Source organism: Artibeus jamaicensis, unplaced genomic scaffold, assembly GCF_021234435.1.
Source record: "Artibeus jamaicensis isolate MK-2021 breed Jamaican fruit bat unplaced genomic scaffold, CSHL_Jam_final contig_2002, whole genome shotgun sequence".
In the NCBI taxonomy this organism is placed as follows: Eukaryota; Metazoa; Chordata; class Mammalia; order Chiroptera; family Phyllostomidae; genus Artibeus; species Artibeus jamaicensis.
This window is the reverse complement of record NW_026521408.1, coordinates 607,985-623,358: the sequence shown is the minus strand read 5'-3', so window position 1 is coordinate 623,358 and position 15,374 is coordinate 607,985. Positions and strand designations below refer to the sequence as shown.

The 15,374-nt window shown below is 43.0% G+C and overlaps 1 pseudogene; it reads right to left on the bottom strand.

Annotated features, from left to right (window-relative positions):
• Positions 1 to 11,599: 11,599 nt before the first annotated feature.
• LOC119041286 (thioredoxin-like protein 1) lies at positions 11,600 to 12,680 on the bottom strand (annotated as a pseudogene).
• Positions 12,681 to 15,374: the final 2,694 nt, after the last annotated feature.

Here is a 15,374-nt window from a genome sequence, read left to right as displayed (position 1 = left end):
AGTATTTCCACAAATAGAAAAGGGACACATTCGATATTCGAAAATGTCAAAAGGGCTATTCAAGCCATTACTGATCATCTGTTCTAGGGGGTCTTTTAAAAAAGGATTTAAAGCCCTGGTTGGTGTGGCTCAGTGGGTTGAGCAGTAGCCTATGAACCAAAAGGTCACTAGTTTGATTCCCAGTCAGGGCACATGCCTGGGTTATGGGCTAGGTCCCCAGTAGGGGGTGTATAAGAGGCAACCACACATTGATGGTTCTCTCCCTCTCTTTCTCGCTTTCTTCCCCTTTCTTTAAAAACAAAAAAATCTTTAAAAAAACACCTTATAAAAAGGATTTAAAAAGTGTGCACCAGTTGAGTGATTATGCAACAATTATGTCCAAGATCCTTTTCAGCTCTAAAATATGTCTATATTCCTCTGAGATAATAACTAGGACAAATTTAAGTATAACTTTCTAATAGTTTATTCCAGAAATATGAATTTTTATTACATTTCAGTGCAAACCACTTCTTAACAAAATAGTTCTAAAATGGGCAAACCTTAGACTTCCACCAAGATGGAGGCGTAGGTGGAAGCACTGTCCCTCCTCCCATAACCAAGTTTAAAAGCAACAAAGTTTTAGCAACAAAATCACAGCCAAAACCATAGAAAGTTGAACTTCATGGAGGTCTGACAACAACGAATCCTTCAGCCAGACCGGTAGGAGAGGCAGAGCCAGCAGCGGAGCGGGTGGGACAGGAAAGATCCACTAGACCTACCTGGGTGTGCGACCCAGGTGTGCCAGGGCCGTGGGCGGATCCCAGGTGTGGAGAGGCGGGCGGACCCACTGAGGGCACAAGGCAGTGGACTCACTGAAGGCTGACCATGGTCGCACAATTGTGCGCAGATAAACGGGTAAGGAGGGAGTGGTGAGACGGACCGCGCAGGCCGGGTGGCAGGAAGCGGCAGAGGAAACCACCATTGTCCCTCTCTGACCCGCCCCCACATACAGCGTCACAAACCAGCAACCTGGGTGGCCCCGCCCTGGTGAATAACTAAGGCTCCGCTCCTCATACCTAACAGCCACAAACAGATAAAAACATGGCTCAAGAACAACTTAGAGCCCCAGAGCTGATAAATCCAAATGATGAAGAAATAGCCAGACTTTCAGATGCACAGTTCAAAACACTGGTGATCAGGATCCTCACAGAACTGGTGGATTTTAGTCACAAATTAGAGGAACATATGAAGGCTAAACTAATTGAAATGAAGGAAAATGCACAGGAAACCAATAGTAATGGAAAGGAAACTGGGACTCAAATCAAGGGAGTAGACCAGAAGGAAGGAAAAAATGACCTAACAGAAAAGAATGAAGAAACAAGAATTCAAAAAAATGAGGAGAGACTTAGGAACCTCCAGGACATCTTTAAATGTTCCAACATCAGAATTATAGGGGTGCCAGAAGGGGAAGAGGAACAACCACAAGTGGGAAACTTATTGGAACAAATAATAAAGGAGAATTTCCCCAATCTGGCAAAGGAAATAGACTTCCAGGAAATCCAGGAAGCTCAGAGAGTCCCAAAGAAGTTGGACCCAAGAAGGAACACACCAAGGCACATCATCATCACATTAGCCAAGATTAAAATGAAGGAGAGAATCCTAGAAGCAGCAAGAGCTAAGGGGACAGTCACCTACAAAGGAGTTCCCATCAGACTGTCAGCTGATTTCTCAAAAGAGACCTTACAGGCAAGAAGGGGCTGGAAAGAAGTATTCCAAGCCATGAAATCCAAAGACCTACATCCAAGATTGCTCTACCCAGCAAAGCTTTCATTTAGAATGGAAGGACAGATAAAGTGCTTCTCAGATAAGATCAAATTCAAGGAATTCATCATCACAAAGCCTTTGTTATATGGAATGCTAAAGGGACTTATCTAAGAAAAAGAAGACAAAAAAGATGAACAGTGAAAGGGCCGCAAACTCAGAGTTATTAACAACCACACCTAAAACAAAAGCAAACTAAGAGGATAGGTAGATCAGGAGCAGAACCATAGAAATGAAGATCACATGGAGGGTTAGCAACAGGGGAGTGGGAGGAGGAGAAGGGGGGAGAAGGTACAGAAAATAAGTAGCATAGATGGTAAGTAGAAAATAGATAGGGGTGAGGGCAAGAATAGTAGGGGAGATATAGAATCTAAAGAACTTGAAACGCGTGGTCATAAACTAAAGGGGGGATGGCAGGGGAGGGGTTGTGCAGGGTGGAGGGGAATGAAGGGGGGAATAGAACAACTGTAATGGCATAATCAATAAAATATATTATAAATAAACAAATAAATAAATAAATAAAATGGGTAAACTTTATGGTGGGTGGGGCAACAATATTGGTATTGTGTGGATAAATTTGAATGTGAGAATGAACCCTGTGTTCATGGCCCAAATAGGGCAAATGACATAACTTTTGGCTGGTCCTCAGTCTAGTTCTCAATCCACTGAGCCACACCAGCCAGGGCAAGAAATGACATAACTATGACAAATAGTTGTGCTGATATGTTCCCACAGAAAACCATCCTGGTTGATTTGGATAAAAAAGCTTGAGTGAAAACAGCTACACTTTCTCCATTGTGAAATGGGGTGCAAAGTAAAGGTGCAGCAATCATCCAGCCTCCGCCTATAGAAAGGTGGGAATAAAGACCATTAATAACCCAAATAGAACATGAGTATAGCACAGAGGAAAGCCACTTTCCCTGTAATAAGAAATTGATAATCACAAAACTGCTCTTTTTCCCTAGTCTGCCCCTGCCCGATACATGGTGTTATTCTTTCCTTATACCAGCCTCAGAAGCTCCCTGGAGTCAGAAAAGCTGCCCCCTTTTCTCTAACATCTTCCTTCCTGCAGGCCTCACCTTCCCATCTACCTTTTCTACCTCTCTCCTTCCATTCCATCTGCCTTCAGAAAGCTTCCCTCCACTCAAATTCCCAACTCATTGCCAGTCGGGCTATTCTCTGAGTATGTCAGGTGGAAGACAGGAAGGAAGTTCATCTGTAGTGCATGACAAAGGAGAGATGTCTCAGCCACAACGTGGTCGATGACAATTTTAAAGCATGCCAAGTTGCCATTTAAAAGAGACTTCCTCTTTTCTTTACTTTTTGGTTCACTAAAAACTTTGGATTTCTATTGATTCCTACTATTTTGGACTTCAATTCCTTGAATCTGAAGATATATTAAAAAATTGTCTGTTCACATCTCTTTGAGTGTGGCCCCTTGCCTTTTCTCCCCTGAAACACCTGTTAGCATGGTGGATTTTCTGCTGGTTCCCATGTCTCCGACTCCTGGGAGCAAGGTTGATCTGTTCATTTATCTCAGATGCAACTTTCAATTCTACCAAATCTCTCTGGACTTGTGTATATTGTTATTTCACTTTTTTGGTGGGCCTTCCAATTAAAATGCTATATATTTTTTATTTCTGGAAGTTCTATTTGCTAGTTTTCATACACCTCCTTTATTTTAAAACAGGAGTTTGCTCTTTTTTAGATATTTGACTCATCGTTTTGTATTTTTACAGGGTTCAGCATACTTTTCCATTTTCTTTCATATGGTCATGTTTTCATCTCAAATACTTATAGCTTCAATTTTGCCACTCATTCTGTTTGAGGACTTTTGATCACTATATTTTGTCAGTTTAATTACAAGCTTGAGCTTAGTAGGGCTTGCTTCATTCATGAGAATCTCCTGTGGCTTCATTGTGAAAGTCCTTACAGACCCTTTTTGCAGCCAATTTTTTTTGTGATATTGTGGCTTGGGGATACTAGTGCTAGGCAGGATAGATGGTAAGCCAAGACAGGGAGGGGGAGGTAGATATATCTCACCCACTAACTAAGCAGCTCTGAGCCTGGTCCAATAAGATTGCCAGGTGTTCCACAAATCACAAGAAAATCTATGATAGGACAGGAGGAGGGGAGCCTTTGAAATTCTGTATGAATTGTTTCTACTATCTGGGAAAGAACGCCTTTGGAATTGTGTATTAATCCCAAGGACTAAAGAGGGGAGGAGGAGAGGGAGCCCAGAAGCTGGCTTCAAGCATAATACCCCTAAAGTCCTAACAGTTGGGGTAATCAGGCTAGCCTTGTCACAGGTGGGCACAGGTAACCAGGTTCTTGGTGATCATGGACCAAGAAACAAACACAGAGAGTTCATAGCAGAGAGGGAGAAAGCAATTAAGTGAAAGTACACTCCATAGAACATGGGAGTAGGCCAACTCTGAGCAGAGATTAAACTCAGAGACTGGAGGGACTCTATTCCTATAAGGCAAATATTTCCTGGCTAGTTTTGATGAGGTCTTATGGCACATGTACAAGTAGTTATATTACTTTAACACTACTGTGCATGTGGTATCCAATGATTTTCTGTGACTGGCCACCAGGGAAGAGGATCCTACAATGCTAATTTATTACAATGCTGTTATAACGAAGCAGGGGTCATGTGGCATCTTCTGTGCAAGTACATTAATGATTCACCATGATTCAGTGCTTTTCCAGAAAGTGGGAACAAGTGGTCTTAGAACAGGGTCTTTGTCTTCCTGACTATCTCCTGCTTCAACTTCCCCCCTGAGAGACATGGTTCTCAAAAATCTTTTGAGGGTTGTTGAAGGGTGAAGATCATTCTTCTGTAACTTCCTCTGGCTTAGATGGGGCAGTAGTCTCTGCCTATCAAGAACCATGAAACTCTCACACTATTCTATCTACAGGTTGAAGAGGAACTCCTTGAAGCCATCACAGATGCTGCATGTTGGTCAGCTTCAATATCTCTGTCAGGAAGTGGTTGGAAACTCTGGAGCATCATCAGTTTGATGTGGAACTGCTTAAGTCTAGAAGATACAAATTTAACAATTAAATAAAACAAATAAGGTCCTAAAAGTAATAAGAGCAGCAAGGTTATTAAGGGACCTAAGAGGGGTAGTAGCCATGTTAAGCTAGGGAGCCAGGAGGTTAGGGTATCCCTAACTATATGTATGTAGCCACTCTGCCTGTTCATAAATTTTCCTCATGTTAGTTTCAACCATTCCAGGTGCAGCAGGTTTTACTGGTAACAGTACATACCCCACCCTGTTCTACTAGAAGATAGTCAAGGGTGAGGTGGTTATCCATGGCTACATTTGGCAGTGAATCTACTGATCTTGATAGTCCAGCTATTGGATCGATATTGATGGTATTTTTGGAGACTTCTTCTATAATCTTAGTGAGTTCCCTTAGGGTAGCCTCATTGTAGACAAAGCCTCCCCAGGAGGCTACCAACAGCTACAGTGGCAGCAGCTCTAACTACTACTAGACCAAAAAGCTTGTTGTTGTTGTTCTTCTGCTAAGAGATAGGTTTCCAGGACCCTAAGTTATGTTTATAATAGTAAGGTCTTGAGGTGCCAAGTCCCTAAGCTCTAGTCGCCCCTATGTTTAGAGATGCTGAGATGTGTATAAGCAATAGCTTCTTGAAGTTCTGAATGATCTGCTAGCCAGTTACTAGGAATCCCACATAGCCAGACGAGGCCCAGGGGTGCTGTAATGACTGTGGCATTGCTGAGTTATATTTGTTAAGGAGGGCGTATGGCAAGGGGGAAAGGCATTCCTTAAGGGGTCCCAGCATATCTCCCTGATTTTCCTCTCCTGCAGTAGGTGGTAGAAATTTTGCCAATACCCCTTGACGGGGTTGGTTCAGTTTCCAACTAACATATTTCAAAGTATTGTTGGTATCTGCATTATGAGTTTTGTCAAAGCAGCAATGGGTACTATTAAGAATGCAGTTAGAATCATAATTCAGGTAGCATACTATTTGTGACCAACTCCAAAGTTTGAAAATTCTTCCTCAGAATGATTCTCTAGAAAGCTGGAACTTGAAAGAGAGGCCAGGGCTTCAAATGGGTTAATGGTGCTGGTATGATTATTATTATAACATGGGGTGGATCCTATAGTACTGTTGAGTTTAAGAGAGATACTGGAGTAATTAAATGACTCTAATTCTAGCGGGTCATATGGAAGCACAAAGGAGGGTTTCGCTCCCATCAGTGAACCATTTGTCATCAGGGTTGTCTAAGGGTGGGTCTAGCAAGTCAGTCTTGCTGGAGTGAGTAAGATTAATAATCTCTGATCAGGAATAAGTCAAATCTGGGGATGATTTTGTAGGCATTAAGGAGGCTGAATTTAAGGTATTACAACACGTCTTTAGAGTTACTTCTGGATTGTCCAGAAGAAGGGCCTGATATTTGTTCAGTCCATTTCCTGTAAGCCAGAGGTGCCCTTTCATTGCTAATACTCATACCTCATGCGGAGTTAAGACATCTAACTTCGGTCTGAGAGTTAACTTAGTAGCTTCCTTGGTTAGCATGCCTGTGGCTGCAACTACTTTTTTAGACACGGAGGCTACCCAGTTGCTACAGTGTCCAGTGTTTTAGAGAAATATGCAACTAGTTGACATTCATTCCCTAGTTGTTGGACCAAGATCCCTAACGCTGTTCCATGCTTCTCCACAATGTATAGAGGGAAAGGCTTGTTTAACTTAGAGATGCCTAAGGCCAGGTGCTCGACTAGGGCCTGCTTGATTTTATTAAAAGCCTGATCACATTCCTTTTGCCATATAATGGCTTCCGTGTCTGGCTCCTTAGTAGCTACGTACAAAGTTTTGGCAATTAGCCCAAAGTTGGGGATCCAAATCCTATAGAATCCTGCCATTTCTAAAGAGAAGCAAAGCTGCTGCTTAATAGCAGGTGGAGTTAACTCGGTAATGGCTTTTAATGAAGCAGGGGTTACATAGCCTCTTCTGTGCAGGTGCATTAATGATTCACCATGAATCAGTGCTTTTTCAGAAAGCAGGAAAAACCGGTTTTAGAACGGGTCTCTGTCTTGTATCAGTGTCCTTTATCTTAGCCCTGGGGCACCTCCACAATTTCCTTCTTCCTGGCTGTCTCCTGCTTTAGCTGGGTGCCCACTTACAGCTTCATGCTTGAGTGTATTTCATTAATAAACTTACTATCTCATTTTCTCTATATTTGTTGTCTCTTGCTTGAACTCTCTTGTGAGCAAGGTGCCTGCAAAAACAAAGGAGGTGGAGTCCCTTAACTTTTGTCTCCACAGTAACACTAGGATGATATAAACTGAAACCCCACCTTGATGAAGAGAAGACCTGGGGTTCTGAATTCTTGGAGAAACTTTTACCTAGTGCCACTGGGTGAGGTTTTCCTAACTCACTGGGTTGTGTGCAGAGGGATTTGGGAACCACGTATTGCATTTAGACTTGTTCTCCGTCTCAATTACCCTCCTTGTAAGGATTCAAAGTCTTGTTTCTGATTAAGGGAATTGGGACCACACTTGTCCCAGGGCATCGCTCAAACATGCATGGTGCCAGTGTTCGGTTCTCTCTAGTTTGTGGTGCTTGGCAATTATCCTTTGCCTCCCTGCCCCACACTTCCTTCTGTTTAAAGATCAGCCTTGCATTAAAAAAAAATTGTTCTATTTTAGCAATCTGAAGGATTCGAGGCAATTTAAATCAGCCCCTTTGCCAGAATGAGAAACAATCACTGATAAAATTGGATAAGTTGTCAGTAGGCATGGTTGTTCCTGCTCATCAGTGGTGATTTGGACTAACAGGCTGCTCTGCTGGTGATAATGACTGTGTCTGAGTCACGCTATGCTGTATAGACTGGCATATCCGTACCCATGCTTTCAGGAGTGTGAGGTTGCCCTACACTCAACTGCTCCATGCCCATGATTCAGAACACAAGCTTCCACATTCTTTTTAAAATATATTTTATTGATTATGCTGTTACAGTTGTCCCATTTGCCCCTTCACTCCCCTCCACCCTGCACAGCCCCTCCTACTCATATTCCCCCACTTTAGTTCATGTCCATGGGTCATACATATAAGTTCTTTGGCTTCTCCATTTCCTGTACTATTCTTACCCTACCCTTGTCTATTTTCTACCTACCATTTATGCTACTTATTCTACATATCTTTACCTCCTCTCCCCTCCTCCCACTCCCCTGTTGATCACCCTCCATGTGATCTCCATTTCTGTCATTCTGTTCCTGTTCTAGTTGTTTGCTTAGTTTGCTTTTGTTTTTGCTTTAGGTGTGGTTGTTAATAATTGTGAGTTTGCTGTCAGTATACTGTACATATTTTTTATCTTCTTTTTCTTAGATAAATCTCTTTAACATTTCATATAATAAGGGCTTGGTGATGATGAACTCCTTCAACTCGACTTTATCTGGGAAGCACTTTACCTACCCTTCCATTCTAAATGAAAGCTTTGCTAGATAAAGCGATCCTGGATGTAGGTCCTTTCCTTTCATGACTTGGAATACTTCTTTCCAGCCCCTTCTTGCCTGTAAAGTCTGTTTTGGGAAATCTGCTGACAGTCTGATGGGAACTCCTTGGTAGGTAATTGTTTCCTTTTCTCTTGCTGCTTTTAAGATTCTCTCCTTAATTTTAATCTTGGGTAATCTTGGATAACTAAATCTTGGGTATCTTGGTGTGTTCCTTCTTGGGTCCAACTTCTCTGGGACTCTCTGAGCTTCCTGGACTTCCTGGAAATCTATTTCCTTTGACAGATTGGGGAAGTTCTTTATTATTTGTTCAAATAACTTTTCCACTTGTTGCTCTTCCTCTTCTCTTTCTGGTACCCATATAATTTGGGTGTTGGAACATTTAAAGATGTCCTGGAGTTTTCTAAGCTTCTCCTCATTTTTTTTTTGAATTCTTATTTCTTCATTCTTTTCTGATTGGATGTTTCTTTCTTCCTTTTGGTCCATACCATCGATTTGAGTCCCGGTTTCCTTTCCATCACTATTGGTTCCCTGTACATTTTCCTTTATTTCACTTAGCATAGCCTTCATTTTTCCATATAATTTGTGCCCAAATTCATCCAATTCTGTGAGCATCCCAATTACCAGTGTTTTGAACTATGCATCTGATGGGTTGGCTGTCTCTTCATTGCTTAGTTGTATTTTTTCTGGAAATTTGATCTGTTCTTTCATTTGGGCCATTTTTTCTTGTCTTGATGCACCTGTTACCTACTAAAGGGCAGAACCTTAGGTGTTTACCAGGGCGGGGCAACCCATGTTGTGGCCTTGTGATGCTGTATGTGCAGAAGTGGTCAGAGAGGGAACAATGGCACTTGCTCTGCTCTCTGCCAGATTTTAATCACTCCCCTCACTTCTCACAAGAAAATTGGGCCTTTCTGGTGCTCATTCCCATGTGGGTGGGTCTCTCCAACAACTCTCCTGTGATGCTGGGAGTTTCTCCCACTGCTGTTCCTACTTTCACAGATGTTTTCAATCCACAGTTTGAGGCTTTATATCCTGGGTCTGGGACCCTCAGTTGTGTGGTCTGTCCCACTCCCCAGTTGTTTTTCCTGATTTATCTGTGAGCCAATGTGGGTCCACCCAATCTAGCAGCCACCACCTCACTGGGTCCAAGTGGCCTTGCTGCAAGTCCTCTCCGCCCCAGCTCCCTGACTCCGCCCCTTCTACCAGTCTGGATGAATGTGGCTTCTTTAACTCCTTTGTTATCAGACTTCTATCCCATTGGATTTTCTGTCAGTTCTGATTGTTTTTTGCTTTAAAATTGTGGTTGTCCTTCTTCTGGTTGTGCAAGGAGATACAGTGTCTACCTACACCTCTATCTTGGCCGGAACACTTCCACATTCTTCACCAGTTAAAGGGACCTTGAGGATCCTCCCTGTTTACGTCTGAGCTGTGACCTTCATTGGAAGAGTGAAATATAGGCATGCTATCTCTCAGGGAGAACTGGTCCTTCTCCCTGGAAGACTAGTACCTTTGGTCTTTAACTGTTCCTTCAGGGACAACTAGCCCTTCTCCCAGAGGGACCAGTTGGTTAGTCAAGTCATACAAGGCCCTTAGAGTGTAGCCACTTTTGTCTAAAACATATTTAACCATAGCCCCCCACAGTGAGACTTTGGAATCTCACCTAAGGGAAGGACACTTCACCTGGAGCTTTTCCCAGTCAGCCCCCAAATGCTATCTCTGGGATTCCCCAGTGTCTGTGTTTGGCTGTTGGTGATTTCCTTTCTGGTGATGTATGCTCTTGATTCTTGCTTTTCTCTTTGCTCTGACGTAATAAAGTGTTTAAATATTCACTGGTAGGTTGGAGTTGCTCAAGAAACCAGATGAACACAGCAAGTCAAGGAGCAGGGTTTATTAGGGGAATTAGAAGGGAAAGTGGAGCCAGACAAGGGGGGTTGGCACTCACGGGGGAAAGGAGAAAGTGGAACCAACCAAGACTTGTTCGGTTGTTCTTAGGGCAGGTGTGTGTGTTGGGGGGGGTGAGTGTTATAAACCTTTATTTCTTGGCCTTCTGTGTTCACTTGACCCAAGGCAACATAAAAATAAAATACATATGATACACAGAAATCACCACAGACCAGTTAATGTGCTCACATACAGAGGAACTAAACATTATCTAATGACACTGGGGTTCCAGAAAGTGACAAAATTTAACACAAAAAACTGACATGTTAATTGTTTTCATAAATGTGCATAAATACTTTGGTCTCCCCAAGGCAAAATGGTATTTCCACCATACTCCTAGACAAAAATACCCTCAAATGTACTATTTAATTAACAGAATTAAAACTATTGGTCTTACATACTCTTTTCAAACACTGAATTTTAAAAATACTTAGAGAAATTAAAATATTACATTTCAACCTTAAAAATAATTAAAACATTAGATTTACCATACTTCATAGATTACAGTTTCAAGCTTTAAAAAAGCAATAATGAACAGATGTTTTGTTTTGCCAGCCTTTTATGAAAGACCTTTTAAACATATACATTTGACCAATTCATTTTCAACCTTAAATCAAGTTCTCTGAATATTTATACTGTGACTTTTGGTAGTTACAAAAATAAATACTTGATTAAAGGGTATTAATTCATGTTGCTTCATGAATTCTGAATTCTGTATTTTCTCTTACTGTCGAATTTCAACACACCTCTTTTCATAAGCAAATGGCTGACTCCAATTTTTAAAGTTCATCCAGAAAGAATTCAAATATGTGGTCTCATCAGCTACACATTTTAGGTGAGGACGGTTAAATCTCACTACACTTGTTTCATTTCTGGTAGTTTATAGTTGAGAAATTTCTATAGCCCACGCACCCAACTGCTGTTCAGCAAATATAAGATTTTACTCATTTGAACATGGTCAGCTGCTCCAATGCACTGATCAGAACTTGCTCTGCATGTCCACACGTGAGGGCACACGGCTCCTTCATTCCCTAGATCAGTTTGGCTCCTCCGAAAAGAGAAATGAGCTTTAGCTTAATATGCTACCTGACACTTCAGTTTCTTCTAAAATCAAGTCAGCCAATTTACAAAGGAATGAAAAGAGAAAATACTTATTTAGAAGGACAGAAATTAAGTTCGTCAAAGTAGTGACTTTTATTCACAATTTCATGTAACAAGATGATGAGAGAAATTAATGCTCTCTTTGGAACAAAAGCAATGATTTATTGGTAATGGCAATGAAGGGAATTTTGACAGTCTCTGGTGAGAACTGAGCAGTCATCCAGAAGCCATGGGTCTGATTGCCATGTGGCCTTCCAGTATCTTTTGTACCTTAGTGACTTTCTTTCTTTTTTTTTTTTTTGGTCACTATTCATTTGAAGTCATTCATATTTGTTGCCTGGATTGGAGTACCAATGAAAGTAAAATATGAAATTCTTTTTAAAAAGATTTTATTTACTCATATTTAAAGAGAGAGGAAGGGAGGGAAAAAGAGAGGGGGAGAAACATCAATGTGTGCTTTTCTCTTACATGGCCCCCACTGGGGACCTGGCCTGCATGTGCCCCAAGTGGGAATCAAAGCGGCAACTCTTTGGTTCACAGCCCATGTTCAATCCACTGAGCTACACCAGCCAGGGCAAAATATGAAATTCTTGTGGTTTCTTCTTCTCTTTGGTTTGACTGAACAAATAGTTACACTGTTAATGCTCTGAAACGTAACATAACGAAGTGAAGTAATGCTATCTTCTTTACTATCATCCTCTGTTCCAGAGCTTGAGTTTGTTCACTTCTTTCTGCTTCTTCCAAATCCATAGATGTGGTAGAATGATAAAAATGTTTATGAATTTAGGACCCTGACCATTATCTGGCCCTTGAAATTTCATTGAATAAAGGTTAATAAGCTGATTGAATGCTACAGTAATGAGCGGCTATTCATTGCGATCAGATTCTAGGGAGGTCATGTCTTTTTGTAAACAGTTGTCAAATCCATGCTCACCACTTTCATTAAGACATTCACAGCCAGCTTTGTTAATACAAGGCATTAAATCCATATAGCCTTCTGGAATATGTGTCCTCATTGCTTCTAGGGTCATTTTCTAAGTGCTGATTGATTTTTTTCTTCTAATCCCATGGCATCTGTTCCTTGATATTGATCAATTCTTACTTTTTTTTGAAAAAACAGAAATGAAGGTGTTGCTGATATATTGTTGGTGGCAGCTGTTCCCTGACACTGGTGTACGTCTACTTCTAAGAAAAATGCCTGTAGATGCTTATTACTCATAGTACTGAGTGCTGGGGCAACCCTTAGACATGGTCCACACCCTCTCATGGTAAACTTGACCCCGAGTCTGGACCCCTCTGCTTAGCTCCTGCTGGAAATCTGGGTGGCTCCCTACCAGCTTCACTCCCACCATTCTCAGAGAGCCCAGGAGGGAAGCCACGATGCCACTGGCTTCAAAAATGAAGAAGACTACCCGGGAGAGGAAGGCAGGGGAGTGGTCAAAAGAGGTGGCTACCTCAGAGCTTCTGCAGGGGTTCTCAGGGCAGAGTGGGGCCAGGGAGCAGAGCAGTGCGGGGGCGGGGGGGGGGGGGGAAGAGAAGGCATCTTTTAGGGCGGGGTTTTTTAAGCACAAAACCCCGCGAAGTGTCACTGATTGGGGTGTAAGAGTCTGATTGGCTAGAGCTGGTTGCTGGGTACCGTTTCTGCTAACCAGTGTTCTTGATACATCTTGTCAAGCCTGAGGTTAAAGCTGCATCCTGTTATGCCAGCTAGGCCGACCCAAGACCCCAGTCTTAGTTGAGCATCTGTTTGTCCTGGGTAGGGTCGGCAGGCAGTTTCCCAGGCAGGTAGTTTCCCATCTTGCAGTTTTCCTGCCTGATGATTTTCCATTCCTCCTAGGCTTCCCTAGGTCTGTCATTTACCTTTGACTTGGGTTTTTTATTGTCTGCGAATCCCAAGCTTCAAATTAAGTGGCCAGGATCTCATACGTAGCCCTTAACGGCACAATTCTCCACACCTGGGTTTCAGTCCCAGCTCCGTCACCCATCTTACTGTGAGATCATGGGCTGATTGTCCTCCAAACTTCAGTCTTCCCATATGTAAGACCAGGACAGTAACATCTGACTTACCTGAGAACAATAAGGATTAAATGAGGTTCTTCAAAGAAAGTGCTTAGAATCTAGTGTCTGGATCATCATAACTACCACTGATATGGGAAACTTTGAAAAACCTCTGTTTAACCTTTATTTGCCCAGGCCCCAGGCGCTCTAGAAAGAATGATGGGGCCATCTGGGAGGGCGGGTGGCCGGATAGTGAGGACTGGAACTGGCACTGATAGGAGAAGCCCTGGGAGACCTTTGCTCACCCAAGACCCCAGGTGCCATAGGAGAACAATAAGGCCGTCTGGGAAGAGCAAATAAAGCAAATAGCCGGATAGTCACTAGGACTAGGGCTAGCACCCCCCGCAGATAGAACCAATTTTCACATTTAGCCTTTGAACTCTGCTTCTGCCCCGTAGATAGAACTAATTACCGCATTCTGCTTCTGTATCCTGCTTTGCCACGTAGGCAGGAAGACCCCTAATCTATATATTCCCCAAGATCCTTTGTTCGGGGCTCAGAATTTGGAGACTGACTCCTCTGGGCCCGTGCACGTAAAAGGAATAAACCTCGTACTCCAGAATCCCTCGGTGTCTGGTTGCTTCATTTCCCGTAACACCACCAATAAATGGTAAGTGTTCTTGCCATTGTCCCCAAGAATAGCAGTCAAACTATTTCCAAGCTTGCCAATACCTGTGTTTTAAGTCCACCTTTGTGGTTCCCTTTTTTATGTCATCTGAGTCACCCAAGTGAATGAGTGTGGGAGAACCAGGAGGACCCAGGGTTTGGGGTGTAAATCCCTCTCTGCTGCTTGCTGGCTGTGGTAGGTGACAGCGTCTCCAAAACTCATCTCCTTGGCTGTAAAATGGGGATATGAATACCTCACTTGTGGGTTGATGGTGCAGGATGAATGTGAAGGTGCCCAGAGCTAGGCAGGTAATGGGCTCAGTTTTCCCCAAGTCTGGGTCTGTGTGGTCTGTTCCCTCAGGCATCTTGTGTTCCCTGCAGTGTCTGTTCTGTACACACTGGGCTGAGCAGAGTGACTGAAACCAAGAGGAAAAATATGACACCACTGACCAGGACAGGAAACAGTGACTCCATGTGTGGCCACAGGATATCAGAGCTCAAGTGCTCATGCTCCTGTTTTAGCTGTAGGAGTTTTGCTCTGAGTGTAGCTGAGATGGGGACATTATCCCCATCTTTCTTATCTTTCCACAGAAGCCAGAATCTGCCTGTACCAGGGATGAACCTGATCAGGTGAGCACTGCTGAAGCCCAGACTCAAGGCCCACCCCAGGTGGGCGGAGATGCCCAGGAGGAGGTTGAGTCACTCTTGGCTGATAATATAAAAGGCCTGTTTCTGCCTGAGGAGCTGGCAAAGGGTGTGGACCTTTTAAAAGACTGACTGGATTCTCTTCCTACTTTGCATAACAATCTTGAACAGGACATTTCTACTTTCAAGGGAGGGGGTAATACAGGAGAGTCCTGAGGGATAACAGAAATCTTCCTTCTCTAGTGGCTCAAGACTTTTACCAAAACAGTGGATGAACCAGACCACCAGAACGTTCGCACAGAGCCAGGACAAGCCCACATGGACATTGACTTGGAGCTCTAAAAATCATTTGCAATATCAACTGGTGGCTCAGATTCCTCAGCTTGGCAGTGTCTGTGTCTATCAGCTATTCCGTGTTTCTTCCTCTTCCTCATAACGATCATTGTGGCTCAGAGTGTGGCAGGTGCTTTGTATTCCCACTCATCTGCCCAACTTCTCAGCAATACTATCTGTATTAACATGCCACTTTCCCAGAATGAAAGTTGAGGTCAGAGAAATAAAGGTATTTGCCCACGGAGGAGAAGACAGCAACATGATGGAGTACCTACTTCCAAAGATGGCTTCATCCATTGTCTGACGTGCCAACCCCACAGTCTTGCCCTGGGTCCTGCTCCTTTTGTTCTAGAAAGCCTAACTGAGAGATCAGTGCTCCGGGCTCCTCCCCTGACACACAAACC